Below are 27,461 nucleotides of genomic sequence, written 5' to 3' on the forward strand. Positions count from 1 at the left end.
CAAATTCCACCAGATATGAAAAAAGCAAACATATCTTCTTTTTGTTATTGTTTTATAAAGATGTAAGTTAATTTAATTCAAATTATTAACTAGCACTCTCGGCAAAGCCCATAACACGCTGAATACACCGGTTCTCGTCCGATCACCGAAGTTAAGCAGCGTCGAGCGCCGTCAGTACTTGGGAGGGAGACCGCTTAGGAACACTGCGTGCCGTTGGCTTTTTCGTTTTTTTTTCCTCTTTTAAATTTTAATAGATATGAAAAAAGCAAACATGTTTTCATTTTGTTATTGTTTTAAAATGATGGTTAATTTGTCTCACTTAATTTAAATTCGAATTATTAACTAGCACTCTCGGCAACGACCATATCGCGCTGAATACACCGGTTCTCGTCCGATCACCGAAGTTAAGCAGCGTCGAGCGCAGTCAGTACTTGGGAATACTGCAAGCCGTTGGCTTTTTCACTTTTGTTTCCTCTTTTAAATTCAACCCGATATGAAAAAAGCAAACATATCTTCTTTTTGTTATTGTTTTATAAAGATGAAGGTTAATTTGTCTCACTTAATTTGAATTCGAATTTTTAACTAGCACTCTCGGCAACGGCCATATCACGCTGAGAACACCGGTTCTCGTCCGATCGCCGACGTTTGCAGCGTCGAGCGCAGTCAGTACTTGGGAATACTGCGTGCCGTTGGTTTTTCACTTTTGTTTCCTCTTTTAAATTCCACCCGATTTGAAAAAAGCACACATATCTTCTTTTTGTTATTGTTTTATAAAGATGAAAGTTAATTAAATTCAAATTATTAACTAGCACTATCGGCAACGGCAATAACACGCTGAATACACCGGTTCTCGTACGATAACCGAAGTTAAGCAGCGTCGAGCGCAGTCAGTACTTGGGAGGGAGACCACTTAGGAACACTGCGTGCCGTTGGCTTTTTCACTTTTTTTTCCTCTTTTAAATTTTAATAGATATGAAAAAAGCAAACATGTTTTTTTTGGTTATTGTTTTAAAAAGATAAAGGTCAAATTGTCTCACTTAATTTAAATTCGAATTATTATCTAGCACTCTCGGCAACGGCCATATCACGCTGAGAACACCGGTTCTCGTCCGATCGCCGACGTTAGCAGCGTCGAGCGCAGTCAGTACTTGGGAATACTGCGTGCCGTTGGTTTTTCACTTTTGTTTCCTCTTTTAAATTCCACCCGATTTGAAAAAAGCACACATATCTTTTTTTGTTATTGTTTTATAAAGATGAAAGTTAATTTAATTCAAATTATTAACTAGCACTATCGGCAAACGGCCATAACACGCTGAATACACCGGTTCTCGTACGATAACCGAAGTTAAGCAGCGTCGAGCGAAGTCAGTATTGGGGAGGGCGACCACTTAGGAACACTGCGTGCCGTTATCTTTTTCACTTTTTTTTCCTCTTTTAAATTCAAAAAGATATGAAAAAAGCAAACATATTTTCTTTTTGTTATTGTTTTAAAAAGATGAAGGTTAATTTGTCTCACTTAATTTAAATTCGAATTATTATCTAGCACTCTCGGCAACGGCCATATCACGCTGAGAACACCGGTTCTCGTCCGATCGCCGACGTTAGCAGCGTCGAGCGCAGTCAGTACTTGGGAATACTGCGAGCCGTTGGTTTTTCACTTTTGTTTCCTCTTTTAAATTCCACCCGATTTGAAAAAAGCACACATATCTTCTTTTTGTTATTGTTTTATAAAGATGAAAGTTAATTAAATTCAAATTATTAACTAGCACTATCGGCAACGGCAAAAACACGCTGAATACACCGGTTCTCGTACGATAACCGAAGTTAAGCAGCGTCGAGCGCAGTCAGTATTTGGGAGGGCGACCACTTAGGAACACTGCGTGCCGTTGGCTTTTTCACTTTTTTTTTCTCTTTTAAATTTTAATAGATATGAAAAAAGCACACATGTTTTTTTTGTTATTGTTTTAAAGTGATGGTTAATTTGTCTCACTTAATTTAAATTCGAATTATAAACTAGCACTCTCGGCAACGACCATATCACGCTGAATACACCGGTTCTCGTCCGTTCACCGAAGTTAAGCAGCGTCGAGCGCAGTCAGTACTTGGGAGGGAGACCACTTAGGAACACTGCGTGCCGTTGGCTTTTTCACTTTTTTTTCCTCTTTTAAATTTTAATAGATATGAAAAAAGCAAACATGTTTTTTTTTTGTTATTGTTTTAAAAAGATAAAGGTCAAATTGTCTCACTTAATTTAAATTCGAATTATTATCTAGCACTCTAGGCAACGGCCATATCACGCTGAAAACATCGGTTCACGTCCGATCACCGAAGTTAAGCAGCGTCGAGCGCATACAGTACTTGGGAATACTGCGTGCCGTTGGCTTTTTCACTTTTGTTTCCTCTTTCAAATTCCACCAGATATGAAAAAAGCAAACATATCTTCTTTTTGTTATTGTTTTATAAAGATGTAAGTTAATTTAATTCAAATTATTAACTAGCACTCTCGGCAAAGCCCATAACACGCTGAATACACCGGTTCTCGTCCGATCACCGAAGTTAAGCAGCGTCGAGCGCCGTCAGTACTTGGGAGGGAGACCGCTTAGGAACACTGCGTGCCGTTGGCTTTTTCGTTTTTTTTTCCTCTTTTAAATTTTAATAGATATGAAAAAAGCAAACATGTTTTCATTTTGTTATTGTTTTAAAATGATGGTTAATTTGTCTCACTTAATTTAAATTCAAATTATTAACTAGCACTATCGGCAACGGCAATAACACGCTGAATACACCGGTTCTCGTACGATAACCGAAGTTAAGCAGCGTCGAGCGCAGTCAGTACCTGGGAGGGAGACCACTTAGGAACAATGCGTGCCGTTGGCTTTTTCACTTTTTTTTCCTCTTTTAAATTTTAATAGATATGAAAAAAGCAAACACGTTTTCTTTTTGTTATTGTTTTAAAATGATGAAGGTTAATTTGTCTCACTTAATTTATATTCGAATTATTAACTAGCACTCACGCAACGGCCATATCACGCTGAAAACACCGGTTCACGTCCGATCACCGAAGTAAAGCAGCGTCGAGCGCATACAGTACTTGGGAATACTTCGTACCGTTTGCTTTTTCACTTTTGTTTCCTCTTTTAAATTCCACCAGATATGAAAAAAGTAAACATATCTTCTTTTTGTTATTGTTTTATAAAGAAGAAAGTTAATAAAATTCAAATTATTAACTAGCATTCTCGGCAACGGCCATATCACGCTGAATACACCGGTTCTCGTCCGATAACCGAAGTTAAGCAGCGTCGAGCGCAGTCATTACTTGGGAGGGATACCACTTAGGAACACTGCGTGCAGTTGGTTTTTTCACTTTTTTTTCCTCTTTTAAATTTTAATAGATATGTAAAAAGCAAACAGGTTTTCTTTTTGTTATTGTTTTAAAATGATGAAGGTTAATTTGTCTCACTTAATTTATATTCGAATTATTAACTAGTACTCTCAGCAACGGCCATATCACGCTGAAAACACCGGTTCACGTCCGATCACCGAAGTTAAGCAGCGTCGAGCGCATACAGTACTTGGGAATACTGCGTGCCGTTGGCTTTTTCACTTTTGTTTCCTCTTTCAAATTCCATCAGATATGAAAAAAGCAAACATATCTTCTTTTTTGTTAATGTTTTATAATGATGAAAGTTAATAAAATTCAAATTATTAACTAGCACTCTCGGCAACGGCCATATCACGCTGAATACACCGGTTCTCGACCGATAACCGAAGTTAAGCAGCGTCGAGCGCAGTCATTACTTGGGAGGGATACCACTTAGGAACACTGCGTGCCGTTGGCTTTTTCACTTTTTTTTCCTCTTTTAAATTTTAATAGATATGAAAAAAGCAAACACGTTTTCTTTTTGTTATTGTTTTAAAATGATGAAGGTTAATTTGTCTCACTTAATTTAAATTCGAATTATTAACTAGCACTCTCGGCAACGGCCATATCACGCTGAAAACACTGGTTCACGTCCGATCACCGAAGTAAAGCAGCGTCGAGCGCATACAGTACTTGGGAATACTGCGTGCCGTTTGCTTTTTCACTTTTGTTTCCTCTTTTAAATTCCACCAGATATGAAAAAAGCAAACATATTTTCTTTTTGTTATTGTTTTATAAAGAAGAAAGTTAATTTGTCTCACTTAATTTAAATTCGAATTATTATCTAGCACTCTCGGCAACGGCCATATCACGCTGAGAACACCGGTTCTCGTCCGATCGCCGACGTTAGCAGCGTCGAACGCAGTCAGTACTTGGGAATACTGTGTGCCGTTTGCTTTTTCACTTTTGTTTCCTCTTTCAAATTCCACCAGATATGAAAAAATCAAACATATCTTCTTTTTGTTATTGTTTTATAAAGATGAAAGTTAATTAAATTCAAATTATTAACTAGCACTCTCGGCAACGGCAATAACACGCTGAATACACCGGTTCTCGTACGATAACCGAAGTTAAGCAGCGTCGAGCGCAGTCAGTATTTGGGAGGGCGACCACTTAGGAACACTGCGTGCCGTTGGCTTTTTCACTTTTTTTTTCTCTTTTAAATTTTAATAGATATGAAAAAAGCACACATGTTTTTTTTGTTATTGTTTTAAAGTGATGGTTAATTTGTCTCACTTAATTTAAATTCGAATTATAAACTAGCACTCTCGGCAACGACCATATCACGCTGAATACACCGGTTCTCGTCCGTTCACCGAAGTTAAGCAGCGTCGAGCGCAGTCAGTACTTGGGAGGGAGACCACTTAGGAACACTGCGTGCCGTTGGCTTTTTCACTTTTTTTTCCTCTTTTAAATTTTAATAGATATGAAAAAAGCAAACATGTTTTTTTTTTGTTATTGTTTTAAAAAGATAAAGGTCAAATTGTCTCACTTAATTTAAATTCGAATTATTATCTAGCACTCTAGGCAACGGCCATATCACGCTGAAAACATCGGTTCACGTCCGATCACCGAAGTTAAGCAGCGTCGAGCGCATACAGTACTTGGGAATACTGCGTGCCGTTGGCTTTTTCACTTTTGTTTCCTCTTTCAAATTCCACCAGATATGAAAAAAGCAAACATATCTTCTTTTTGTTATTGTTTTATAAAGATGTAAGTTAATTTAATTCAAATTATTAACTAGCACTCTCGGCAAAGCCCATAACACGCTGAATACACCGGTTCTCGTCCGATCACCGAAGTTAAGCAGCGTCGAGCGCCGTCAGTACTTGGGAGGGAGACCGCTTAGGAACACTGCGTGCCGTTGGCTTTTTCGTTTTTTTTCCTCTTTTAAATTTTAATAGATATGAAAAAAGCAAACATGTTTTCATTTTGTTATTGTTTTAAAATGATGGTTAATTTGTCTCACTTAATTTAAATTCGAATTATTAACTAGCACTCTCGGCAACGACCATATCGCGCTGAATACACCGGTTCTCGTCCGATCACCGAAGTTAAGCAGCGTCGAGCGCAGTCAGTACTTGGGAATACTGCAAGCCGTTGGCTTTTTCACTTTTGTTTCCTCTTTTAAATTCAACCCGATATGAAAAAAGCAAACATATCTTCTTTTTGTTATTGTTTTATAAAGATGAAGGTTAATTTGTCTCACTTAATTTGAATTCGAATTTTTAACTAGCACTCTCGGCAACGGCCATATCACGCTGAGAACACCGGTTCTCGTCCGATCGCCGACGTTTGCAGCGTCGAGCGCAGTCAGTACTTGGGAATACTGCGTGCCGTTGGTTTTTCACTTTTGTTTCCTCTTTTAAATTCCACCCGATTTGAAAAAAGCACACATATCTTCTTTTTGTTATTGTTTTATAAAGATGAAAGTTAATTAAATTCAAATTATTAACTAGCACTATCGGCAACGGCAATAACACGCTGAATACACCGGTTCTCGTACGATAACCGAAGTTAAGCAGCGTCGAGCGCAGTCAGTACTTGGGAGGGAGACCACTTAGGAACACTGCGTGCCGTTGGCTTTTTCACTTTTTTTTCCTCTTTTAAATTTTAATAGATATGAAAAAAGCAAACATGTTTTTTTTGGTTATTGTTTTAAAAAGATAAAGGTCAAATTGTCTCACTTAATTTAAATTCGAATTATTATCTAGCACTCTCGGCAACGGCCATATCACGCTGAGAACACCGGTTCTCGTCCGATCGCCGACGTTAGCAGCGTCGAGCGCAGTCAGTACTTGGGAATACTGCGTGCCGTTGGTTTTTCACTTTTGTTTCCTCTTTTAAATTCCACCCGATTTGAAAAAAGCACACATATCTTCTTTTTGTTATTGTTTTATAAAGATGAAAGTTAATTTAATTCAAATTATTAACTAGCACTATCGGCAAACGGCCATAACACGCTGAATACACCGGTTCTCGTACGATAACCGAAGTTAAGCAGCGTCGAGCGAAGTCAGTATTGGGGAGGGCGACCACTTAGGAACACTGCGTGCCGTTATCTTTTTCACTTTTTTTTCCTCTTTTAAATTCAAAAAGATATGAAAAAAGCAAACATATTTTCTTTTTGTTATTGTTTTAAAAAGATGAAGGTTAATTTGTCTCACTTAATTTAAATTCGAATTATTATCTAGCACTCTCGGCAACGGCCATATCACGCTGAGAACACCGGTTCTCGTCCGATCGCCGACGTTAGCAGCGTCGAGCGCAGTCAGTACTTGGGAATACTGCGAGCCGTTGGTTTTTCACTTTTGTTTCCTCTTTTAAATTCCACCCGATTTGAAAAAAGCACACATATCTTCTTTTTGTTATTGTTTTATAAAGATGAAAGTTAATTAAATTCAAATTATTAACTAGCACTATCGGCAACGGCAATAACACGCTGAATACACCGGTTCTCGTACGATAACCGAAGTTAAGCAGCGTCGAGCGCAGTCAGTATTTGGGAGGGCGACCACTTAGGAACACTGCGTGCCGTTGGCTTTTTCACTTTTTTTTTCTCTTTTAAATTTTAATAGATATGAAAAAAGCACACATGTTTTTTTTGTTATTGTTTTAAAGTGATGGTTAATTTGTCTCACTTAATTTAAATTCGAATTATAAACTAGCACTCTCGGCAACGACCATATCACGCTGAATACACCGGTTCTCGTCCGTTCACCGAAGTTAAGCAGCGTCGAGCGCAGTCAGTACTTGGGAGGGAGACCACTTAGGAACACTGCGTGCCGTTGGCTTTTTCACTTTTTTTTCCTCTTTTAAATTTTAATAGATATGAAAAAAGCAAACATGTTTTTTTTTGTTATTGTTTTAAAAAGATAAAGGTCAAATTGTCTCACTTAATTTAAATTCGAATTATTATCTAGCACTCTAGGCAACGGCCATATCACGCTGAAAACATCGGTTCACGTCCGATCACCGAAGTTAAGCAGCGTCGAGCGCATACAGTACTTGGGAATACTGCGTGCCGTTGGCTTTTTCACTTTTGTTTCCTCTTTCAAATTCCACCAGATATGAAAAAAGCAAACATATCTTCTTTTTGTTATTGTTTTATAAAGATGTAAGTTAATTTAATTCAAATTATTAACTAGCACTCTCGGCAAAGCCCATAACACGCTGAATACACCGGTTCTCGTCCGATCACCGAAGTTAAGCAGCGTCGAGCGCCGTCAGTACTTGGGAGGGAGACCGCTTAGGAACACTGCGTGCCGTTGGCTTTTTCGTTTTTTTTTCCTCTTTTAAATTTTAATAGATATGAAAAAAGCAAACATGTTTTCATTTTGTTATTGTTTTAAAATGATGGTTAATTTGTCTCACTTAATTTAAATTCAAATTATTAACTAGCACTATCGGCAACGGCAATAACACGCTGAATACACCGGTTCTCGTACGATAACCGAAGTTAAGCAGCGTCGAGCGCAGTCAGTACTTGGGAGGGAGACCACTTAGGAACACTGCGTGCCGTTGGCTTTTTCACTTTTTTTTCCTCTTTTAAATTTTAATAGATATGAAAAAAGCAAACATGTTTTTTTTGGTTATTGTTTTAAAAAGATAAAGGTCAAATTGTCTCACTTAATTTAAATTCGAATTATTATCTAGCACTCTCGGCAACGGCCATATCACGCTGAGAACACCGGTTCTCGTCCGATCGCCGACGTTAGCAGCGTCGAGCGCAGTCAGTACTTGGGAATACTGCGTGCCGTTGGTTTTTCACTTTTGTTTCCTCTTTTAAATTCCACCCGATTTGAAAAAAGCACACATATCTTCTTTTTGTTATTGTTTTATAAAGATGAAAGTTAATTTAATTCAAATTATTAACTAGCACTATCGGCAAACGGCCATAACACGCTGAATACACCGGTTCTCGTACGATAACCGAAGTTAAGCAGCGTCGAGCGAAGTCAGTATTGGGGAGGGCGACCACTTAGGAACACTGCGTGCCGTTATCTTTTTCACTTTTTTTTCCTCTTTTAAATTCAAAAAGATATGAAAAAAGCAAACATATTTTCTTTTTGTTATTGTTTTAAAAAGATGAAGGTTAATTTGTCTCACTTAATTTAAATTCGAATTATTATCTAGCACTCTCGGCAACGGCCATATCACGCTGAGAACACCGGTTCTCGTCCGATCGCCGACGTTAGCAGCGTCGAGCGCAGTCAGTACTTGGGAATACTGCGAGCCGTTGGTTTTTCACTTTTGTTTCCTCTTTTAAATTCCACCCGATTTGAAAAAAGCACACATATCTTCTTTTTGTTATTGTTTTATAAAGATGAAAGTTAATTAAATTCAAATTATTAACTAGCACTATCGGCAACGGCAATAACACGCTGAATACACCGGTTCTCGTACGATAACCGAAGTTAAGCAGCGTCGAGCGCAGTCAGTATTTGGGAGGGCGACCACTTAGGAACACTGCGTGCCGTTGGCTTTTTCACTTTTTTTTTCTCTTTTAAATTTTAATAGATATGAAAAAAGCACACATGTTTTTTTTGTTATTGTTTTAAAGTGATGGTTAATTTGTCTCACTTAATTTAAATTCGAATTATAAACTAGCACTCTCGGCAACGACCATATCACGCTGAATACACCGGTTCTCGTCCGTTCACCGAAGTTAAGCAGCGTCGAGCGCAGTCAGTACTTGGGAGGGAGACCACTTAGGAACACTGCGTGCCGTTGGCTTTTTCACTTTTTTTTCCTCTTTTAAATTTTAATAGATATGAAAAAAGCAAACATGTTTTTTTTTTGTTATTGTTTTAAAAAGATAAAGGTCAAATTGTCTCACTTAATTTAAATTCGAATTATTATCTAGCACTCTAGGCAACGGCCATATCACGCTGAAAACATCGGTTCACGTCCGATCACCGAAGTTAAGCAGCGTCGAGCGCATACAGTACTTGGGAATACTGCGTGCCGTTGGCTTTTTACCTCTCCGAGTGACGTATGTCACGGAGAGGTTCTAATTTCGACGTGTGTGTGTGTCTGTCTGTGTGTTTGTCTGTTGTTACACCCACGTGACCGCGTTCGCAGTTTCCAAATCGGAGCAAACGTGTTCGCCATTTCCAAACTGCTTTCACAGTCACGGAAATGGCTCCTTTACTTGAGTTCTCACACCACCATCTTCTCGTCTTTGTCCATCCCACACGGACACCAGTCTGTACTTACTGGCTTCTAATCACCACCATCTTTTGGTCTTCGTCCATCCCACATGGACACCAGTCTGTATTCATTGGCTTCTAATCACCACCATCTTCGGGTCTTCGTCCATTCCACTTGGACACCAGTCTGTACATAGTGGCTTCTAATCTCCACTATCTTTTGGTCTTCGTCCATCCCACATGGACACCAGTCTGTACATACTGGCTTCTAATCACCACCATCTTCTGGTCTTCGTCCATCCCACTTGGACACCAGTCTGTACATACTGGCTTCTAAACACCACCATCTACTGGTCTTCCGTCTATTCCACATAGACACCAATCTGTCTTATTGGCTTCTAACTCCATAGTCATCGTTTGGTTTAAGACATTCGCGGCGATCAGCTAGGGTTACGAGAAACGTCTAGCCTCCCTAGGGTGGGTTGTCCACCAAAGGTTTTCGCAATTGCGGTTGTTCTTGCTTTTAGCTGTAGTTCGACACCCTTATATACTACCTATTTGAGTAAGGTAATGCAACCGGCGTATGCTTCATTTCAAACGCCAAAATTAGTCAAGTCTCTCAAGAATGTCTAATTGTTCTTTATCAACGCGATGTAACGCTCTATAAGGCGAACAACTAACGAAGAAAATATTTAATATTAATTATATTTATTTTAATATTTAAGATAATCTAGTTTCTCAACTCAAAATTAAAACGGAAAGAGTTAAAAAGCAGCCTATGTTTTAGTCTGTGTGTGTCCGTCCGTTAGTGCACCGCGTTAGCAGTTCGCTTTGTTTTGTGGAAAGAAATCCTACAAAACCTTAATATTTGGTTTTCTCATAATATATTATTAATATATGGAAATATTTTTCGTAATTTCGATGCCTTTAGTGGTTTTGTAGCTATAAAGCTCTGTTTCATTCTGATATCCCAAGAATATTTTTTATTATTATTATTTGAAATCGATGTTTATATATTACTTAAGCTATACTACATCTGTTTATAGCATAATTCTTTCTAAAGTGATTTCAAGAAGAACGCAACTATATTGGGCAAATGAACTTTTTTTTGTGATTAGGCCTAGTGAACCAAAAAGTAAACGCTTGGGTTTGGTTTTCGTTTCTGTAATACAGAGACATTAACGGTTCAGAGTGAGCCGAAAGTTAAATACACTTTTAAATAATTAGGCTTAGACTTTATAATCATGGTGGAAATCTGGGCCGCGTTCAGCAGAGCTCAGCGCTGTCAGGCGCTGTTAGCAGTGTCATCCAGAACGGGATTTTGTTATTGAATTTTGACGTCACGGTGCTCAGTGAGCCAGCGCGGTCTTCAAGGAAAATAGTCGGGTTTTTGGATAACGTGACGTAAAACGCGTAGTTCTCAGCTTGGCGAAAAAGCATGGAGGAATTAATACAAATAGCTCTTGCTGATTCTGATGGGACTATAGCTATTTAATTGGCGTGAAACAAGTTGATCACGCGAGAGCGGCGAGAAGTTTATGAGACATGTTAGTTTCTATGTTTAATTATAAAAGTTGTTCTTATCTATCTCCATAAATATGTTATCATACAATTTTTGTTAAGCCTTTGTACCTTGCACGCTTTATTGCGCTAGCTTCATTTTTAAAAGACCGATGACCGGAGAAAAGCTATGACGACAGATCTCACCAGAAAACGTTTTCCAAAATCCGCTGTCTTTTTTGGTGAGCTCTTCTGAACGCAGCCCAGATCAGTGAAAGGTCTGATCGTAATCGGATTATAGCTTCGTGTGTTCATGCTTTTTATGGTGCGCATTTACCTTCAGTGTGTGTAGCCACAAATTAGCTTTGGTGTTATGTAACTTTAATCGTCATGTTGACAAACTAAGAAAATTGTTGAGGTGAAAGGAGAGGATAGTGTTTACATGGCAACCCTGTTGTGAATATGGCTTTGAACATAGAGGGTATACAGTTGAGGAGTAGCAAATTGGGCCTTTACAAATACGTAAAGGTAATATCCCTCCAAAGTTTTATCTCTTCATTTCCCGTTTTTCCCCCATCGGATGATTTTAATGTGTACAAGTATATCCTTATTGGATGTAAAATGTCGTCTGATTTACAGTATATTTGCTATGCTTTGTATACTGCTTTAATATTTCATAAATTTTAACTTCAGTATTTGTTCATAAAAAAAAGAAACATTTCCACAACTGGGTAAATAAGTTTGTAGGTAGTCCTTCTCTTGACTCGGAGAGGTAATATTTTGGTTTTCCCAACTTGTTCACTTTTGTTTCCTCTTTCAAATTCCACCAGATATGAAAAAAGCAAACATATCTTCTTTTTGTTATTGTTTTATAAGGATGTAAGTTAATTTAATTCAAATTATTAACTAGCACTCTCGGCAAAGCCCATAACACGCTGAATACACCGGTTCTCGTCCGATCACCGAAGTTAAGCAGCGTCGAGCGCCGTCAGTACTTGGGAGGGAGACCGCTTAGGAACACTGCGTGCCGTTGGCTTTTTCGTTTTTTTTTCCTCTTTTAAATTTTAATAGATATGAAAAAAGCAAACATGTTTTCATTTTGTTATTGTTTTAAAATGATGGTTAATTTGTCTCACTTAATTTAAATTCAAATTATTAACTAGCACTATCGGCAACGGCAATAACACGCTGAATACACCGGTTCTCGTACGATAACCGAAGTTAAGCAGCGTCGAGCGCAGTCAGTACTTGGGAGGGAGACCACTTAGGAACACTGCGTGCCGTTGGCTTTTTCACTTTTTTTTCCTCTTTTAAATTTTAATAGATATGAAAAAAGCAAACATGTTTTTTTTGGTTATTGTTTTAAAAAGATAAAGGTCAAATTGTCTCACTTAATTTAAATTCGAATTATTATCTAGCACTCTCGGCAACGGCCATATCACGCTGAGAACACCGGTTCTCGTCCGATCGCCGACGTTTGCAGCGTCGAGCGCAGTCAGTACTTGGGAATACTGCGTGCCGTTGGTTTTTCACTTTTGTTTCCTCTTTTAAATTCCACCCGATATGAAAAAAGCAAACATATCTTCTTTTTGTTATTGTTTTATAAAGATGAAAGTTGATTTAATTCAAATTATTAACTAGCACTCTCGGCAACGGCCATAACACGCTGAATACACCGGTTCTCGTCCGATCACCGAAGTTGAGCAGCGTCGAACGCAGTCAGTACTTGGGAGGGAGACCACTTAGGAACACTGCGTGCCGTTGGCTTTTTCACTTTTTTTTCCTCTTTTAAATTTTAATAGATATGAAAAAAGCAAACACGTTTTCTTTTTGTTATTGTTTTAAAATGATGAAGGTTAATTTGTCTCACTTAATTTATATTCGAATTATTAACTAGCACTCACGCAACGGCCATATCACGCTGAAAACACCGGTTCACGTCCGATCACCGAAGTAAAGCAGCGTCGAGCGCATACAGTACTTGGGAATACTTCGTACCGTTTGCTTTTTCACTTTTGTTTCCTCTTTTAAATTCCACCAGATATGAAAAAAGCAAACATATCTTCTTTTTGTTATTGTTTTATAAAGAAGAAAGTTAATAAAATTCAAATTATTAACTAGCATTCTCGGCAACGGCCATATCACGCTGAATACACCGGTTCTCGTCCGATAACCGAAGTTAAGCAGCGTCGAGCGCAGTCATTACTTGGGAGGGATACCACTTAGGAACACTGCGTGCAGTTGGTTTTTTCACTTTTTTTTCCTCTTTTAAATTTTAATAGATATGTAAAAAGCAAACAGGTTTTCTTTTTGTTATTGTTTTAAAATGATGAAGGTTAATTTGTCTCACTTAATTTATATTCGAATTATTAACTAGTACTCTCAGCAACGGCCATATCACGCTGAAAACACCGGTTCACGTCCGATCACCGAAGTTAAGCAGCGTCGAGCGCATACAGTACTTGGGAATACTGCGTGCCGTTGGCTTTTTCACTTTTGTTTCCTCTTTCAAATTCCATCAGATATGAAAAAAGCAAACATATCTTCTTTTTTGTTAATGTTTTATAATGATGAAAGTTAATAAAATTCAAATTATTAACTAGCACTCTCGGCAACGGCCATATCACGCTGAATACACCGGTTCTCGACCGATAACCGAAGTTAAGCAGCGTCGAGCGCAGTCATTACTTGGGAGGGATACCACTTAGGAACACTGCGTGCCGTTGGCTTTTTCACTTTTTTTTCCTCTTTTAAATTTTAATAGATATGAAAAAAGCAAACACGTTTTCTTTTTGTTATTGTTTTAAAATGATGAAGGTTAATTTGTCTCACTTAATTTAAATTCGAATTATTAACTAGCACTCTCGGCAACGGCCATATCACGCTGAAAACACTGGTTCACGTCCGATCACCGAAGTAAAGCAGCGTCGAGCGCATACAGTACTTGGGAATACTGCGTGCCGTTTGCTTTTTCACTTTTGTTTCCTCTTTTAAATTCCACCAGATATGAAAAAAGCAAACATATTTTCTTTTTGTTATTGTTTTATAAAGAAGAAAGTTAATTTGTCTCACTTAATTTAAATTCGAATTATTATCTAGCACTCTCGGCAACGGCCATATCACGCTGAGAACACCGGTTCTCGTCCGATCGCCGACGTTAGCAGCGTCGAACGCAGTCAGTACTTGGGAATACTGTGTGCCGTTTGCTTTTTCACTTTTGTTTCCTCTTTCAAATTCCACCAGATATGAAAAAATCAAACATATCTTCTTTTTGTTATTGTTTTATAAAGATGAAAGTTAATTAAATTCAAATTATTAACTAGCACTCTCGGCAACGGCCATATCACGCTGAATACACCGATTCTCGTCCGATAACCGAAGCTAAGCAGCGTCGAGCGCAGTCATTACTTGGGAGGGAGACCACTTAGGAACACTGCGTGCCGTTGGCTTTTTCACTTTTTTTTCCTCTTTTAAATTTTAATAGATATGAAAAAAGCAAACACGTTTTCTTTTTGTTATTGTTTTAAAATGATGAAGGTTAATTTGTCTCACTTAATTTATATTCGAATTATTAACTAGCACTCTCGGCAACGGCCATATCACGCTGAAAACACCGGTTCACGTCCGATCACCGAAGTAAAGCAGCGTCGAGCGCATACAGTACTTGGGAATACTTCGTGCCGTTTGCTTTTTCACTTTTGTTTCCTCTTTTAAATTCCACCAGATATGAAAAAAGCAAACATATCTTCTCTTTGTTATTGTTTTATAAAGAAGAAAATTAATAAAATTCAAATTATTAACTAGCATTCTCGGCAACGGCCATATCACGCTGAATACACAGTTCTCGTCCGATAACCGAAGTTAAGCATCGTCGAGCGCAGTCATTACTTGGGAGGGATACCACTTAGGAACACTGCGTGCAGTTGGTTTTTCACTTTTTTTTCCTCTTTTAAATTTTAATAGATATGTAAAAAGCAAACAGGTTTTCTTTTTGTTATTGTTTTAAAATGATGAAGGTTAATTTGTCTCACTTAATTTAAATTCGAATTATTAACTAGTACTCTCGGCAACGGCCATATCACGCTGAAAACACCGGTTCACGTCCGATCACCGAAGTTAAGCAGCGTCGAGCGCATACAGTACTTGGGAATACTGCGTGCCGTTGGCTTTTTCACTTTTGTTTCCTCTTTCAAATTCCACCAGATATGAAAAAAGCAAACATATCTTCTTTTTTGTTAATGTTTTATAATGATGAAAGTTAATTAAATTCAAATTATTAACTAGCACTCTCGGCAACGGCCATATCACGCTGAATACACCGGTTCTCGTCCGATAACCGAAGTTAAGCAGCGTCGAGCGCAGTCACTACTTGGGAGGGAGACGACTTAGGAACACTGCGTGCCGTTGGCTTTTTCACCTTTTTTTCCTCTTTTAAATTTTAATAGATATGAAAAAAGCAAACATATTTTCTTTTTCTTATTGTTTGAAAAAGATGAAGGTTAATTTGTCTCACTTAATTTAAATTCGAATTATTATCTAGCACTCTCGGCAACGGCCATATCACGCTGAGAACACCGGTTCTCGTCCGATCGCCGACGTTAGCAGCGTCGAGCGCAGTCAGTACTTGGGAATACTGCGTGCCGTTTGCTTTTTCACTTTTGTTTCCTCTTTCAAATTCCACCAGATATGAAAAAAGCAAACATATCTTCTCTTTGTTATTGTTTTATAAAGAAGAAAGTTAATAAAATTCAAATTATTAACTAGCATTCTCGGCAACGGCCATATCACGCTGAATACACAGTTCTCGTCCGATAACCGAAGTTAAGCATCGTCGAGCGCAGTCATTACTTGGGAGGGATACCACTTAGGAACACTGCGTGCAGTTGGTTTTTCACTTTTTTTTCCTCTTTTAAATTTTAATAGATATGTAAAAAGCAAACAGGTTTTCTTTTTGTTATTGTTTTAAAATGATGAAGGTTAATTTGTCTCACTTAATTTAAATTCGAATTATTAACTAGTACTCTCGGCAACGGCCATATCACGCTGAAAACACCGGTTCACGTCCGATCACCGAAGTTAAGCAGCGTCGAGCGCATACAGTACTTGGGAATACTGCGTGCCGTTGGCTTTTTCACTTTTGTTTCCTCTTTCAAATTCCACCAGATATGAAAAAAGCAAACATATCTTCTTTTTTGTTAATGTTTTATAATGATGAAAGTTAATTAAATTCAAATTATTAACTAGCACTCTCGGCAACGGCCATATCACGCTGAATACACCGGTTCTCGTCCGATAACCGAAGTTAAGCAGCGTCGAGCGCAGTCACTACTTGGGAGGGAGACGACTTAGGAACACTGCGTGCCGTTGGCTTTTTCACCTTTTTTTCCTCTTTTAAATTTTAATAGATATGAAAAAAGCAAACATATTTTCTTTTTCTTATTGTTTGAAAAAGATGAAGGTTAATTTGTCTCACTTAATTTAAATTCGAATTATTATCTAGCACTCTCGGCAACGGCCATATCACGCTGAGAACACCGGTTCTCGTCCGATCGCCGACGTTAGCAGCGTCGAGCGCAGTCAGTACTTGGGAATACTGCGTGCCGTTTGCTTTTTCACTTTTGTTTCCTCTTTCAAATTCCACCAGATATGAAAAAAGCAAACATATCTTCTTTTTGTTATTGTTTTATAAAGAAGAAAGTTAATTAAATTCAAATTATTAACTAGCATTCTCGGCAACGGCCATATCACGCTGAATACACCGGTTCTCGTCCGATAACCGAAGTTAAGCAGCGTCGAGCGCAGTCATTGCTTGGGAGGGAGACCACTTAGGAACACTGCGTGCCGTTGGCCTTTTCACTTTATTTTCCCTTTTTAAATTTTAATAGATATGAAAAAAGCAAACATGTTTTCTTTTTGTTATTGTTTTAAAATGATGAAGGTTAATATGTCTCACTTAATTTAAATTCGAATTATTATCTAGCACTCTCGGCAACGGCCATATCACGCTGAGAACACCGGTTCTCGTCCGATCGCCGACGTTAGCAGCGTCGAGCGCAGTCAGTACTTGGGAATACTGCGTGCCGTTTGCTTTTTCACTTTTGTTTCCTCTTTCAAATTCCACCAGATATGAAAAAAGCAAACATATCTTCCTTTTGTTATTGTTTTATAAAGATGAAGGTTAATTAAATTCAAATTATTAACTTATACTCTCGGCAACGGCCATATCACGCTGAATTCACCGGTTCTCGTCCGATAACCGAAGTTAAGCAGCGTCGAGCGCAGTCACTACTTGGGAGGGAGACCACTTAGGAACACTGCGTGCCGTTGGCTTTTTCACTTTTTTTTCCTCTTTTAAATTTTAATAGATATGAAAAAAGCAAACATGTTTTCTTTTTGTTATTGTTTTAAAATGATGAAGGTTAATTTGTCTCACTTAATTTAAATTCGAATTATTAACTAGCACTCTCGGCAACGGCCATATCACGCTGAAAACACCGGTTCACGTCCGATCACCGAAGTTAAGCAGCGTCGAGCGCATACAGTACTTGGGAATACTGCGTGCCGTTTGTTTTTTCACTTTTGTTTCCTCTTTTAAATTACACCAGATATGAAAAAAGCAAACATATCTTCTTTTTGTTATTGTTTTATAAAGATGAAGGTTAATTAAATTCAAATTATTAACTAGCACTATCGGCAACGGCCATATCACGCTGAATACACCGGTTCTCGTCCGATAACCAAAGTTAAGCAGCGTCGAGCGCAGTCAGTACTTGGGAGGGCGACCACTTAGGAACACTGCGTGCCGTTAGCTTTTTCAATTTTTTTTCCTCTTTTAAATTCCAATAGATATGAAAAAAGCAAACATATTTTCTTTTTGTTATTGTTTGAAAAAGATGAAGGTTAATTTGTCTCACTTAATTTAAATTCGAATTATTAACTAGCACTCTCGGCAACGGCCATATCACGATGAAAACACCGGTTCACTTCCGATCACCGAAGTTATGCAGCGTCGAGCGCATACAGTACTTGGGAATACTGCGTGCCGTTTGTTTTTTCACTTTTGTTTCCTCTTTTAAATTCCACCAGATATGAAAAAAGCAAACATATCTTCTTTTTGTTATTGTTTTATAAAGATGAAAGTTATTAAAATTCAAATTATTAACTAGCATTCTCGGCAACGGCCATATCACGCTGAATACACCGGTTCTCGTCCGATAACCGAAGTTAAGCAGCGTCGAGCGCAGTCATTACTTGCGAGGGATACCACTTAGAAACACTGCGTGCAGTTGGTTTTTTCACTTTTTTTCCTCTTTTAAATTTTAATAGATATGTAAAAAGCAAACAGGTTTTCTTTTTGTTATTGTTTTAAAATGATGAAGGTTAATTTGTCTCACTTAATTTAAATTCGAATTATTAACTAGTACTCTCGGCAACGGCCATATCACGCTGAAAACACCGGTTCACGTCCGATCACCGAAGTTAAGCAGCGTCGAGCGCATACAGTACTTGGGAATACTGCGTGCCGTTGGCTTTTTCACTTTTGTTTCCTCTTTCAAATTCCACCAGATATGAAAAAAGCAAACATATCTTCTTTTTTGTTAATGTTTTATAATGATGAAAGTTAATTAAATTCAAATTATTAACTAGCACTCTCGGCAACGGCCATATCACGCTGAATACACCGGTTCTCGTCCGATAACCAAAGTTAAGCAGCGTCGAGCGCAGGCAGTACTTGGGAGGGCGACCACTTAGGAACACTGCGTGCCGTTAGCTTTTTCACTTTTTTTTCCTCTTTTAAATTCCAATAGATATGAAAAAAGCAAACATATTTTCTTTTTCTTATTGTTTGAAAAAGATGAAGGTTAATTTGTCTCACTTAATTTAAATTCGAATTATTATCTAGCACTCTCGGCAACGGCCATATCACGCTGAAAACACCGGTTCACGTCCGATCACCGAAGTTAAGCAGCGTCGAGCGCATACAGTACTTGGGAATACTGCGTGCCGTTGGCTTTTTCACTTTTGTTTCCTCTTTCAAATTCCACCAGATATGAAAAAAGCAAACATATCTTCTTTTTGTTATTGTTTTATAAAGAAGAAAGTTAATAAAATTCAAATTATTAACTAGCATTCTCGGCAACGGCCATATCACGCTGAATACACCGGTTCTCGTCCGATAACCGAAGTTAAGCAGCGTCGAGCGCAGTCATTACTTGGGAGGGATACCACTTAGGAACACTGCGTGCAGTTGGTTTTATCACTTTTTTTTCCTCTTTTAAATTTTAATAGATATGTAAAAAGCAAACAGGTTTTCTTTTTGTTATTGTTTTAAAATGATGAAGGTTAATTTGTCTCACTTAATTTAAATTCGAATTATTAACTAGTACTCTCGGCAACGGCCATATCACGCTGAAAACAACGGTTCACGTCCGATCACCGAAGTTAAGCAGCGTCGAGCGCATACAGTACTTGGGAATACTGCGTGCCGTTGGCTTTTTCACTTTTGTTTCCTCTTTCAAATTCCACCAGATATGAAAAAAGCAAACATATCTTCTTTTTTGTTAATGTTTTATAATGATGAAAGTTAATTAAATTCAAATTATTAACTAGCACTCTCGGCAACGGCCATATCACGCTGAATACACCGATTCTCGTCCGATAACCGAAGCTAAGCAGCGTCGAGCGCAGTCATTACTTGGGAGGGAGACCACTTAGGAACACTGCGTGCCGTTGGCTTTTTCACTTTTTTTTCCTCTTTTAAATTTTAATAGATATGAAAAAAGCAAACACGTTTTCTTTTTGTTATTGTTTTAAAATGATGAAGGTTAATTTGTCTCACTTAATTTATATTCGAATTATTAACTAGCACTCTCGGCAACGGCCATATCACGCTGAAAACACCGGTTCACGTCCGATCACCGAAGTAAAGCAGCGTCGAGCGCATACAGTACTTGGGAATACTTCGTGCCGTTTGCTTTTTCACTTTTGTTTCCTCTTTTAAATTCCACCAGATATGAAAAAAGCAAACATATCTTCTTTTTGTTATTGTTTTATAAAGAAGAAAGTTAATAAAATTCAAATTATTAACTAGCATTCTCGGCAACGGCCATATCACGCTGAATACACCGGTTCTCGTCCGATAACCGAAGTTAAGCAGCGTCGAGCGCAGTCATTACTTGGGAGGGATACCACTTAGGAACACTGCGTGCAGTTGGTTTTTTCACTTTTTTTTCCTCTTTTAAATTTTAATAGATATGTAAAAAGCAAACAGGTTTTCTTTTTGTTATTGTTTTAAAATGATGAAGGTTAATTTGTCTCACTTAATTTAAATTCGAATTATTAACTAGTACTCTCGGCAACGGCCATATCACGCTGAAAACACCGGTTCACGTCCGATCACCGAAGTTAAGCAGCGTCGAGCGCATACAGTACTTGGGAATACTGCGTGCCGTTGGCTTTTTCACTTTTGTTTCCTCTTTCAAATTCCACCAGATATGAAAAAAGCAAACATATCTTCTTTTTTGTTAATGTTTTATAATGATGAAAGTTAATTAATTTCAAATTATTAACTAGCACTCTCGGCAACGGCCATATCACGCTGAATACACCGGTTCTCGTCCGATAACCAAAGTTAAGCAGCGTCGAGCGCAGGCAGTACTTGGGAGGGCGACCACTTAGGAACACTGCGTGCCGTTAGCTTTTTCACTTTTTTTTCCTCTTTTAAATTCCAATAGATATGAAAAAAGCAAACATATTTTCTTTTTCTTATTGTTTGAAAAAGATGAAGGTTAATTTGTCTCACTTAATTTAAATTCGAATTATTATCTAGCACTCTCGGCAACGGCCATATCACGCTGAAAACACCGGTTCACGTCCGATCACCGAAGTTAAGCAGCGTCGAGCGCATACAGTACTTGGGAATACTGCGTGCCGTTGGCTTTTTCACTTTTGTTTCCTCTTTCAAATTCCACCAGATATGAAAAAAGCAAACATAACTTCTTTTTGTTATTGTTTTATAAAGAAGAAAGTTAATAAAATTCAAATTATTAACTAGCATTCTCGGCAACGGCCATATCACGCTGAATACACCGGTTCTCGTCCGATAACCGAAGTTAAGCAGCGTCGAGCGCAGTCATTACTTGGGAGGGATACCACTTAGGAACACTGCGTGCAGTTGGTTTTTTCACTTTTTTTTCCTCTTTTAAATTTTAATAGATATGTAAAAAGCAAACAGGTTTTCTTTTTGTTATTGTTTTAAAATGATGAAGGTTAATTTGTCTCACTTAATTTAAATTCGAATTATTAACTAGTACTCTCGGCAACGGCCATATCACGCTGAAAACACCGGTTCTCGTCCGATCGCCGACGTTAGCAGCGTCGAGCGCAGTCAGTACTTGGGAATACTGCGTGCCGTTTGCTTTTTCACTTTTGTTTCCTCTTTCAAATTCCACCAGATATGAAAAAAGCAAACATATCTTCTTTTTGTTATTGTTTTATAAAGAAGAAAGTTAATTAAATTCAAATTATTAACTAGCATTCTCGGCAACGGCCATATCACGCTGAATACACCGGTTCTCGTCCGATAACCGAAGTTAAGCAGCGTCGAGCGCAGTCATTGCTTGGGAGGGAGACCACTTAGGAACACTGCGTGCCGTTGGCCTTTTCACTTTATTTTCCCTTTTTAAATTTTAATAGATATGAAAAAAGCAAACATGTTTTCTTTTTGTTATTGTTTTAAAATGATGAAGGTTAATTTGTCTCACTTAATTTAAATTCGAATTATTAACTAGCACTCTCGGCAACGGCCATATCACGCTGAGAACACCGGTTCTCGTCCGATCGCCGACGTTAGCAGCGTCGAGCGCAGTCAGTACTTGGGAATACTGCGTGCCGTTTGTTTTTTCACTTTTGTTTCCTCTTTTAAATTCCACCAAATATGAAAAAAGCAAACATATCTTCTTTTTGTTATTGTTTTATAAAGATGAAGGTTAATTAAATTCAAATTATTAACTAGCACTCTCGGCAACGGCCAGATAACGCTGAATTCACCGGTTCTCGTCCGATAACCGAAGTTAAGCAGCGTCGAGCGCAGTCACTACTTGGGAGGGAGACCACTTAGGAACACTGCGTGCCGTTGGCTTTTTCACTTTTTTTTCCTCTTTTAAATTTTAATAGATATGAAAAAAGCAAACATGTTTTCTTTTTGTTATTGTTTTAAAATGATGAAGGTTAATTTGTCTCACTTAATTTAAATTCGAATTATTAACTAGCACTCTCGGCAACGGCCATATCACGCTGAAAACACCGGTTCACGTCCGATCACCGAAGTTAAGCAGCGTCGAGCGCATACAGTACTTGGGAATACTGCGTGCCGTTTGTTTTTTCACTTTTGTTTCCTCTTTTAAATTCCACCAGATATGAAAAAAGCAAACATATCTTCTTTTTGTTATTGTTTTATAAAGATGAAGGTTAATTAAATTCAAATTATTAACTAGCACTATCGGCAACGGCCATATCACGCTGAATACACCGGTTCTCGTCCGATAACCAAAGTTAAGCAGCGTCGAGCGCAGTCAGTACTTGGGAGGGCGACCACTTAGGAACACTGCGTGCCGTTAGCTTTTTCACTTTTTTTTCCTCTTTTAAATTCCAATAGATATGAAAAAAGCAAACATATTTTCTTTTTGTTATTGTTTGAAAAAGATGAAGGTTAATTTGTCTCACTTAATTTAAATTCGAATTATTATCTAGCACTCTCGGCAACGGCCATATCACGCTGAGAACACCGGTTCTCGTCCGATCGCCGAAGTTAGCAGCGTCGAGCGCAGTCAGTACTTGGGAATACTGCGTGCCGTTTGCTTTTTCACTTTTGTTTCCTCTTTCAAATTCCACCAGATATGAAAAAAGCAAACATATCTCCTTTTTGTTATTGTTTTATAAAGAAGAAAGTTAATTAAATTCAAATTATTAACTAGCATTCTCGGCAACGGCCATATCACGCTGAATACACCGGTTCTCGTCCGATAACCGAAGTTAAGCAACGTCGAGCGCAGTCATTACTTGGGAGGGAGACCACTTAGGAACACTGCGTGCCGTTGGCTTTTTCACTTTTTTTCCTCTTTTAAATTTTAATAGATATGAAAAAAGCAAACATGTTTTCTTTTTGTTATTGTTTTAAAATGATGAAGGTTAATTTGTCTCACTTAAATTAAATTCGAATTATTAACTAGCACTCTCGGCAACGGCCATATCACGATGAAAACACCGGTTCACTTCCGATCACCGAAGTTATGCAGCGTCGAGCGCATACAGTACTTGGGAATACTGCGTGCCGTTTGTTTTTTCACTTTTGTTTCCTCTTTTAAATTCCACCAGATATGAAAAAAGCAAACATATCTTCTTTTTGTTATTGTTTTATAAAGATGAAGGTTAATTAAATTCAAATTACTAACTAGCACTCTCGGCAACGGCCATATCACGCTGAATTCACCGGTTCTCGTCCGATAACCGAAGTTAAGCAGCGTCGAGCGAAGTCACTACTTGGGAGGGAGACCACTTAGGAACACTAAGTGCCGTTGGCTTTTTCACTTTTTTTTCCTCTTTTAAATTTTAATAGATATGAAAAAAGCAAACCTGTTTTCTTTTTGTTATTGTTTTAAAATGATGAAGGTTAATTTGTCTCACTTAATTTAAATTCGAATTATTAACTAGCACTCTCGGCAACGGCCATATCACGCTGAAAACACCGGTTCACGTCCGATCACCGAAGTTAAGCAGCGTCGAGCGCATACAGTACTTGGGAATACTGCGTGCCGTTTGTTTTTTCACTTTTGTTTCCTCTTTTAAATTCCACCAGATATGAAAAAAGCAAACATATCTTCTTTTTGTTATTGTTTTATAAAGATGAAGGTTAATTAAATTCAAATTATTAACTAGCACTATCGGCAACGGCCATATCACGCTGAATACACCGAATCTCGTCCGATAAACAAAGTTAAGCAGCGTCGAGCGCAGTCAGTACTTGGGAGGGCGACCACTTAGGAACACTGCGTGCCGTTAGCTTTTTCACTTTTTTTTCCTCTTTTAAATTCCAATAGATATGAAAAAAGCAAACATATTTTCTTTTTGTTATTGTTTTAAAATGATGAAGGTTAATTTGTCTCACTTAATTTAAATTCGAATTATTAACTAGCACTCTCGGCAACGGCCATATCACGCTGAAAACACCGGTTCACGTCCGATCACCGAAGTTAAGCAGCGTCGAGCGCAGTCAGTACTTGGGAGGGCGACCACTTAGGAACACTGCGTGCCGTTAGCTTTTTCACTTTTTTTTCCTCTTTTAAATTCCAATAGATATGAAAAAAGCAAACATATTTTCTTTTTGTTATTTTTTGAAAAAGATGAAGGTTAATTTGTCTCACTTAATTTAAATTCGAATTATTATCTAGCACTCTCGGCAACGGCCATATCACGCTGAGAACACCGGTTCTCGTCCGATCGCCGACGTTAGCAGCGTCGAGCGCAGTCAGTACTTGGGAATACTGCGTGCCGTTTGCTTTTTCACTTTTGTTTCCTCTTTCAAATTCCACCAGATATGAAAAAAGCAAACATATCTCCTTTTTGTTATTGTTTTATAAAGAAGAGAGTTAATTAAATTCAAATTATTAACTAGCATTCTCGGCAACGGCCATATCACGCTGAATACACCGGTTCTCGTCCGATAACCGAAGTTAAGCAACGTCGAGCGCAGTCATTACTTGGGAGGGAGACCACTTAGGAACACTGCGTGCCGTTGGCTTTTTCACTTTTTTTCCTCTTTTAAATTTTAATAGATATGAAAAAAGCAAACAAGTTTTCTTTTTGTTATTGTTTTAAAATGATGAAGGTTAATTTGTCTCACTTAAATTAAATTCGAATTATTAACTAGCACTCTCGGCAACGGCCATATCACGATGAAAACACCGGTTCACTTCCGATCACCGATGTTATGCAGCGTCGAGCGCATACAGTACTTGGGAATACTGCGTGCCGTTTGTTTTTTCACTTTTGTTTCCTCTTTTAAATTCCACCAGATATGAAAAAAGCAAACATATCTTCTTTTTGTTATTGTTTTATAAAGATGAAGGTTAATTAAATTCAAATTATTAACTAGCACTCTCGGCAACGGCCATATCACGCTGAATTCACCGGTTCTCGTCCGATAACCGAAGTTAAGCAGCGTCGAGCGAAGTCACTACTTGGGAGGGAGACCACTTAGGAACACTGCGTGCCGTTGGCTTTTTCACTTTTTTTTCCTCTTTTAAATTTTAATAGATATGAAAAAAGCAAACCTGTTTTCTTTTTGTTATTGTTTTAAAATGATGAAGGTTAATTTGTCTCACTTAATTTAAATTCGAATTATTAACTTGCACTCTCGGCAACGGCCATATCACGCTGAAAACACCGGTTCACGTCCGATCACCGAAGTTAAGCAGCGTCGAGCGCATACAGTACTTGGGAATACTGCGTGCCGTTTGTTTTTTCACTTTTGTTTCCTCTTTTAAATTCCACCAGATATGAAAAAAGCAAACATATCTTCTTTTTGTTATTGTTTTATAAAGACGAAGGTTAATTAAATTCAAATTATTAACTAGCACTATCGGCAACGGCAATATCACGCTGAATACACCGGTTCTCGTCCGATAAACAAAGTTAAGCAGCGTCGAGCGCAGTCAGTACTTGGGAGGGCGACCACTTAGGAACACTGCGTGCCGTTAGCTTTTTCACTTTTTTTTCCTCTTTTAAATTCCAATAGATATGAAAAAAGCAAACATATTTTCTTTTTGTTATTGTTTTAAAATGATGAAGGTTAATTTGTCTCACTTAATTTAAATTCGAATTATTAACTAGCACTCTCGGCAACGGCCATATCACGCTGAAAACACCGGTTCACGTCCGATCACCGAAGTTAAGCAGCGTCGAGCGCATACAGTACTTGGGAATACTGCGTGCCGTTTGTTTTTTCACTTTTGTTTCCTCTTTTAAATTCCACCAGATATGAAAAAAGCAAACATATCTTCTTTTTGTTATTGTTTTATAAAGATGAAGGTTAATTAAATTCAAATTATTAACTAGCACTCTCGGCAACGGCCATATCACGCTGAATTCACCGGTTCTCGTCCGATAACCGAAGTTAAGCAGCGTCGAGCGAAGTCACTACTTGGGAGGGAGACCACTTAGGAACACTGCGTGCCGTTGGCTTTTTCACTTTTTTTTCCTCTTTTAAATTTTAATAGATATGAAAAAAGCAAACATGTTTTCTTTTTGTTATTGTTTTAAAATGATGAAGGTTAATTTGTCTCACTTAATTTAAATTCGAAATATTAACTAGCACTCTCGGCAACGACCATATCACGCTGAAAACACCGGTTCACGTCCGATCACCGAAGTTAAGCAGCGTCGAGCGCATACAGTACTTGGGAATACTGCGTGCCGTTTGTTTTTTCACTTTTGTTTCCTCTTTTAAATTCCACCAGATATGAAAAAAGCAAACATATCTTCTTTTTGTTATTGTTTTATAAAGATGAAGGTTAATTAAATTCAAATTATTAACTAGCACTATCGGCAACGGCCATATCACGCTGAATACACCGGTTCTCGTCCGATAAACAAAGTTAAGCATCGTCGAGCGCAGTCAGTACTTGGGAGGGCGACCACTTAGGAACACTGCGTGGCGTTAGCTTTTTCACTTTTTTTTCCTCTTTTAAATTCCAATAGATATGAAAAAAGCAAACATATTTTCTTTTTGTTATTGTTTGAAAAAGATGAAGGTTAATTTGTCTCACTTAATTTAAATTCGAATTATTAACTAGCACTCTCGGCAACGGCCATATCACGATGAAAACACCGGTTCACTTCCGATCACCGAAGTTATGCAGCGTCGAGCGCATACAGTACTTGGGAATACTGCGTGCCGTTTGTTTTTTCACTTTTGTTTCCTCTTTTAAATTCCACCAGATATGAAAAAAGCAAACATATCTTCTTTTTGTTATTGTTTTATAAAGATGAAGGTTAATTAAATTCAAATTATTAACTAGCACTATCGGCAACGGCCATATCACGCTGAATACACCGGTTCTCGTCCGATAAACAAAGTTAAGCATCGTCGAGCGCAGTCAGTACTTGGGAGGGCGACCACTTAGGAACACTGCGTGCCGTTAGCTTTTTCACTTTTTTTTCCTCTTTTAAATTCCAATAGATATGAAAAAAGCAAACATATTTTCTTTTTGTTATTGTTTGAAAAAGATGAAGGTTAATTTGTCTCACTTAATTTAAATTCGAATTATTAACTAGCACTCTCGGCAACGGCCATATCACGATGAAAACACCGGTTCACTTCCGATCACCGA

At 38.0% G+C, this 27,461-nt stretch overlaps 1 non-coding gene and 63 pseudogenes across 1 annotated transcript; all 64 read left to right on the forward strand.

Annotated features, from left to right (window-relative positions):
- The first annotated feature begins 100 nt into the window (after positions 1-100).
- On the forward strand, positions 101-219 carry LOC149696849 (5S ribosomal RNA; annotated as a pseudogene).
- A 597-nt stretch (positions 220-816) lies between these two features.
- LOC149696850 (5S ribosomal RNA) lies at positions 817-935 on the forward strand (annotated as a pseudogene).
- A 359-nt stretch (positions 936-1,294) lies between these two features.
- LOC149696851 (5S ribosomal RNA) lies at positions 1,295-1,413 on the forward strand (annotated as a pseudogene).
- A 360-nt stretch (positions 1,414-1,773) lies between these two features.
- Positions 1,774-1,892, forward strand: LOC149696852 (5S ribosomal RNA; annotated as a pseudogene).
- Positions 1,893-2,024: 132 nt separating this feature from the next.
- LOC149696853 (5S ribosomal RNA) lies at positions 2,025-2,143 on the forward strand (annotated as a pseudogene).
- Positions 2,144-2,280: 137 nt separating this feature from the next.
- LOC149696854 (5S ribosomal RNA) lies at positions 2,281-2,383 on the forward strand (annotated as a pseudogene).
- A 122-nt stretch (positions 2,384-2,505) lies between these two features.
- Positions 2,506-2,624, forward strand: LOC149696855 (5S ribosomal RNA; annotated as a pseudogene).
- Positions 2,625-2,758: 134 nt separating this feature from the next.
- LOC149696856 (5S ribosomal RNA) lies at positions 2,759-2,877 on the forward strand (annotated as a pseudogene).
- A 361-nt stretch (positions 2,878-3,238) lies between these two features.
- Positions 3,239-3,357, forward strand: LOC149696857 (5S ribosomal RNA; annotated as a pseudogene).
- A 137-nt stretch (positions 3,358-3,494) lies between these two features.
- LOC149696858 (5S ribosomal RNA) lies at positions 3,495-3,597 on the forward strand (annotated as a pseudogene).
- Positions 3,598-3,720: 123 nt separating this feature from the next.
- Positions 3,721-3,839, forward strand: LOC149696859 (5S ribosomal RNA; annotated as a pseudogene).
- Positions 3,840-4,440: 601 nt separating this feature from the next.
- On the forward strand, positions 4,441-4,559 carry LOC149696860 (5S ribosomal RNA; annotated as a pseudogene).
- Positions 4,560-4,691: 132 nt separating this feature from the next.
- LOC149696861 (5S ribosomal RNA) lies at positions 4,692-4,810 on the forward strand (annotated as a pseudogene).
- A 137-nt stretch (positions 4,811-4,947) lies between these two features.
- LOC149696862 (5S ribosomal RNA) lies at positions 4,948-5,050 on the forward strand (annotated as a pseudogene).
- Positions 5,051-5,172: 122 nt separating this feature from the next.
- LOC149696863 (5S ribosomal RNA) lies at positions 5,173-5,291 on the forward strand (annotated as a pseudogene).
- A 596-nt stretch (positions 5,292-5,887) lies between these two features.
- Positions 5,888-6,006, forward strand: LOC149696864 (5S ribosomal RNA; annotated as a pseudogene).
- A 360-nt stretch (positions 6,007-6,366) lies between these two features.
- On the forward strand, positions 6,367-6,485 carry LOC149696865 (5S ribosomal RNA; annotated as a pseudogene).
- A 360-nt stretch (positions 6,486-6,845) lies between these two features.
- On the forward strand, positions 6,846-6,964 carry LOC149696866 (5S ribosomal RNA; annotated as a pseudogene).
- A 132-nt stretch (positions 6,965-7,096) lies between these two features.
- On the forward strand, positions 7,097-7,215 carry LOC149696867 (5S ribosomal RNA; annotated as a pseudogene).
- Positions 7,216-7,351: 136 nt separating this feature from the next.
- LOC149696868 (5S ribosomal RNA) lies at positions 7,352-7,454 on the forward strand (annotated as a pseudogene).
- A 122-nt stretch (positions 7,455-7,576) lies between these two features.
- On the forward strand, positions 7,577-7,695 carry LOC149696869 (5S ribosomal RNA; annotated as a pseudogene).
- Positions 7,696-7,829: 134 nt separating this feature from the next.
- Positions 7,830-7,948, forward strand: LOC149696870 (5S ribosomal RNA; annotated as a pseudogene).
- A 360-nt stretch (positions 7,949-8,308) lies between these two features.
- Positions 8,309-8,427, forward strand: LOC149696871 (5S ribosomal RNA; annotated as a pseudogene).
- A 360-nt stretch (positions 8,428-8,787) lies between these two features.
- On the forward strand, positions 8,788-8,906 carry LOC149696872 (5S ribosomal RNA; annotated as a pseudogene).
- A 132-nt stretch (positions 8,907-9,038) lies between these two features.
- LOC149696873 (5S ribosomal RNA) lies at positions 9,039-9,157 on the forward strand (annotated as a pseudogene).
- Positions 9,158-9,294: 137 nt separating this feature from the next.
- LOC149696874 (5S ribosomal RNA) lies at positions 9,295-9,397 on the forward strand (annotated as a pseudogene).
- A 2,593-nt stretch (positions 9,398-11,990) lies between these two features.
- On the forward strand, positions 11,991-12,109 carry LOC149696875 (5S ribosomal RNA; annotated as a pseudogene).
- Positions 12,110-12,243: 134 nt separating this feature from the next.
- LOC149696876 (5S ribosomal RNA) lies at positions 12,244-12,362 on the forward strand (annotated as a pseudogene).
- A 359-nt stretch (positions 12,363-12,721) lies between these two features.
- On the forward strand, positions 12,722-12,840 carry LOC149696877 (5S ribosomal RNA; annotated as a pseudogene).
- A 361-nt stretch (positions 12,841-13,201) lies between these two features.
- LOC149696878 (5S ribosomal RNA) lies at positions 13,202-13,320 on the forward strand (annotated as a pseudogene).
- Positions 13,321-13,457: 137 nt separating this feature from the next.
- Positions 13,458-13,560, forward strand: LOC149696879 (5S ribosomal RNA; annotated as a pseudogene).
- A 123-nt stretch (positions 13,561-13,683) lies between these two features.
- On the forward strand, positions 13,684-13,802 carry LOC149696880 (5S ribosomal RNA; annotated as a pseudogene).
- Positions 13,803-14,403: 601 nt separating this feature from the next.
- LOC149696881 (5S ribosomal RNA) lies at positions 14,404-14,522 on the forward strand (annotated as a pseudogene).
- Positions 14,523-15,138: 616 nt separating this feature from the next.
- On the forward strand, positions 15,139-15,241 carry LOC149696882 (5S ribosomal RNA; annotated as a pseudogene).
- A 123-nt stretch (positions 15,242-15,364) lies between these two features.
- On the forward strand, positions 15,365-15,483 carry LOC149696883 (5S ribosomal RNA; annotated as a pseudogene).
- Positions 15,484-16,098: 615 nt separating this feature from the next.
- Positions 16,099-16,201, forward strand: LOC149696884 (5S ribosomal RNA; annotated as a pseudogene).
- Positions 16,202-16,324: 123 nt separating this feature from the next.
- LOC149696885 (5S ribosomal RNA) lies at positions 16,325-16,443 on the forward strand (annotated as a pseudogene).
- A 361-nt stretch (positions 16,444-16,804) lies between these two features.
- Positions 16,805-16,923, forward strand: LOC149696886 (5S ribosomal RNA; annotated as a pseudogene).
- A 361-nt stretch (positions 16,924-17,284) lies between these two features.
- LOC149696887 (5S ribosomal RNA) lies at positions 17,285-17,403 on the forward strand (annotated as a pseudogene).
- Positions 17,404-17,765: 362 nt separating this feature from the next.
- LOC149696888 (5S ribosomal RNA) lies at positions 17,766-17,884 on the forward strand (annotated as a pseudogene).
- A 362-nt stretch (positions 17,885-18,246) lies between these two features.
- On the forward strand, positions 18,247-18,365 carry LOC149696889 (5S ribosomal RNA; annotated as a pseudogene).
- A 136-nt stretch (positions 18,366-18,501) lies between these two features.
- On the forward strand, positions 18,502-18,604 carry LOC149696890 (5S ribosomal RNA; annotated as a pseudogene).
- Positions 18,605-18,727: 123 nt separating this feature from the next.
- LOC149696891 (5S ribosomal RNA) lies at positions 18,728-18,846 on the forward strand (annotated as a pseudogene).
- Positions 18,847-18,983: 137 nt separating this feature from the next.
- Positions 18,984-19,086, forward strand: LOC149696892 (5S ribosomal RNA; annotated as a pseudogene).
- A 122-nt stretch (positions 19,087-19,208) lies between these two features.
- Positions 19,209-19,327, forward strand: LOC149696893 (5S ribosomal RNA; annotated as a pseudogene).
- Positions 19,328-19,464: 137 nt separating this feature from the next.
- On the forward strand, positions 19,465-19,567 carry LOC149696894 (5S ribosomal RNA; annotated as a pseudogene).
- A 123-nt stretch (positions 19,568-19,690) lies between these two features.
- On the forward strand, positions 19,691-19,809 carry LOC149696895 (5S ribosomal RNA; annotated as a pseudogene).
- A 362-nt stretch (positions 19,810-20,171) lies between these two features.
- On the forward strand, positions 20,172-20,290 carry LOC149696896 (5S ribosomal RNA; annotated as a pseudogene).
- Positions 20,291-20,427: 137 nt separating this feature from the next.
- LOC149696897 (5S ribosomal RNA) lies at positions 20,428-20,530 on the forward strand (annotated as a pseudogene).
- A 123-nt stretch (positions 20,531-20,653) lies between these two features.
- Positions 20,654-20,772, forward strand: LOC149696898 (5S ribosomal RNA; annotated as a pseudogene).
- A 137-nt stretch (positions 20,773-20,909) lies between these two features.
- LOC149696899 (5S ribosomal RNA) lies at positions 20,910-21,012 on the forward strand (annotated as a pseudogene).
- A 122-nt stretch (positions 21,013-21,134) lies between these two features.
- LOC149696900 (5S ribosomal RNA) lies at positions 21,135-21,253 on the forward strand (annotated as a pseudogene).
- Positions 21,254-21,614: 361 nt separating this feature from the next.
- Positions 21,615-21,733, forward strand: LOC149696901 (5S ribosomal RNA; annotated as a pseudogene).
- Positions 21,734-22,094: 361 nt separating this feature from the next.
- Positions 22,095-22,213, forward strand: LOC149696902 (5S ribosomal RNA; annotated as a pseudogene).
- A 362-nt stretch (positions 22,214-22,575) lies between these two features.
- Positions 22,576-22,694, forward strand: LOC149696903 (5S ribosomal RNA; annotated as a pseudogene).
- Positions 22,695-23,055: 361 nt separating this feature from the next.
- Positions 23,056-23,174, forward strand: LOC149696904 (5S ribosomal RNA; annotated as a pseudogene).
- A 361-nt stretch (positions 23,175-23,535) lies between these two features.
- Positions 23,536-23,654, forward strand: LOC149696905 (5S ribosomal RNA; annotated as a pseudogene).
- A 362-nt stretch (positions 23,655-24,016) lies between these two features.
- LOC149696906 (5S ribosomal RNA) lies at positions 24,017-24,135 on the forward strand (annotated as a pseudogene).
- Positions 24,136-24,272: 137 nt separating this feature from the next.
- LOC149696907 (5S ribosomal RNA) lies at positions 24,273-24,391 on the forward strand. Its single transcript, XR_016382472.1, has one exon. It is a non-coding gene; the product is annotated as a 5S ribosomal RNA (ribosomal RNA).
- Positions 24,392-24,752: 361 nt separating this feature from the next.
- LOC149696908 (5S ribosomal RNA) lies at positions 24,753-24,871 on the forward strand (annotated as a pseudogene).
- A 361-nt stretch (positions 24,872-25,232) lies between these two features.
- Positions 25,233-25,351, forward strand: LOC149696909 (5S ribosomal RNA; annotated as a pseudogene).
- Positions 25,352-25,713: 362 nt separating this feature from the next.
- On the forward strand, positions 25,714-25,832 carry LOC149696910 (5S ribosomal RNA; annotated as a pseudogene).
- Positions 25,833-26,194: 362 nt separating this feature from the next.
- LOC149696911 (5S ribosomal RNA) lies at positions 26,195-26,313 on the forward strand (annotated as a pseudogene).
- An 843-nt stretch (positions 26,314-27,156) lies between these two features.
- On the forward strand, positions 27,157-27,275 carry LOC149696912 (5S ribosomal RNA; annotated as a pseudogene).
- Positions 27,276-27,461: the final 186 nt, after the last annotated feature.

This window comes from Phalangium opilio, unplaced genomic scaffold (assembly GCF_054372755.1).
Source record: "Phalangium opilio isolate 3A_F unplaced genomic scaffold, DU_Popi_V2 ptg000021l_1, whole genome shotgun sequence".
NCBI lineage: Eukaryota > Metazoa > Arthropoda > Arachnida > Opiliones > Phalangiidae > Phalangium > Phalangium opilio.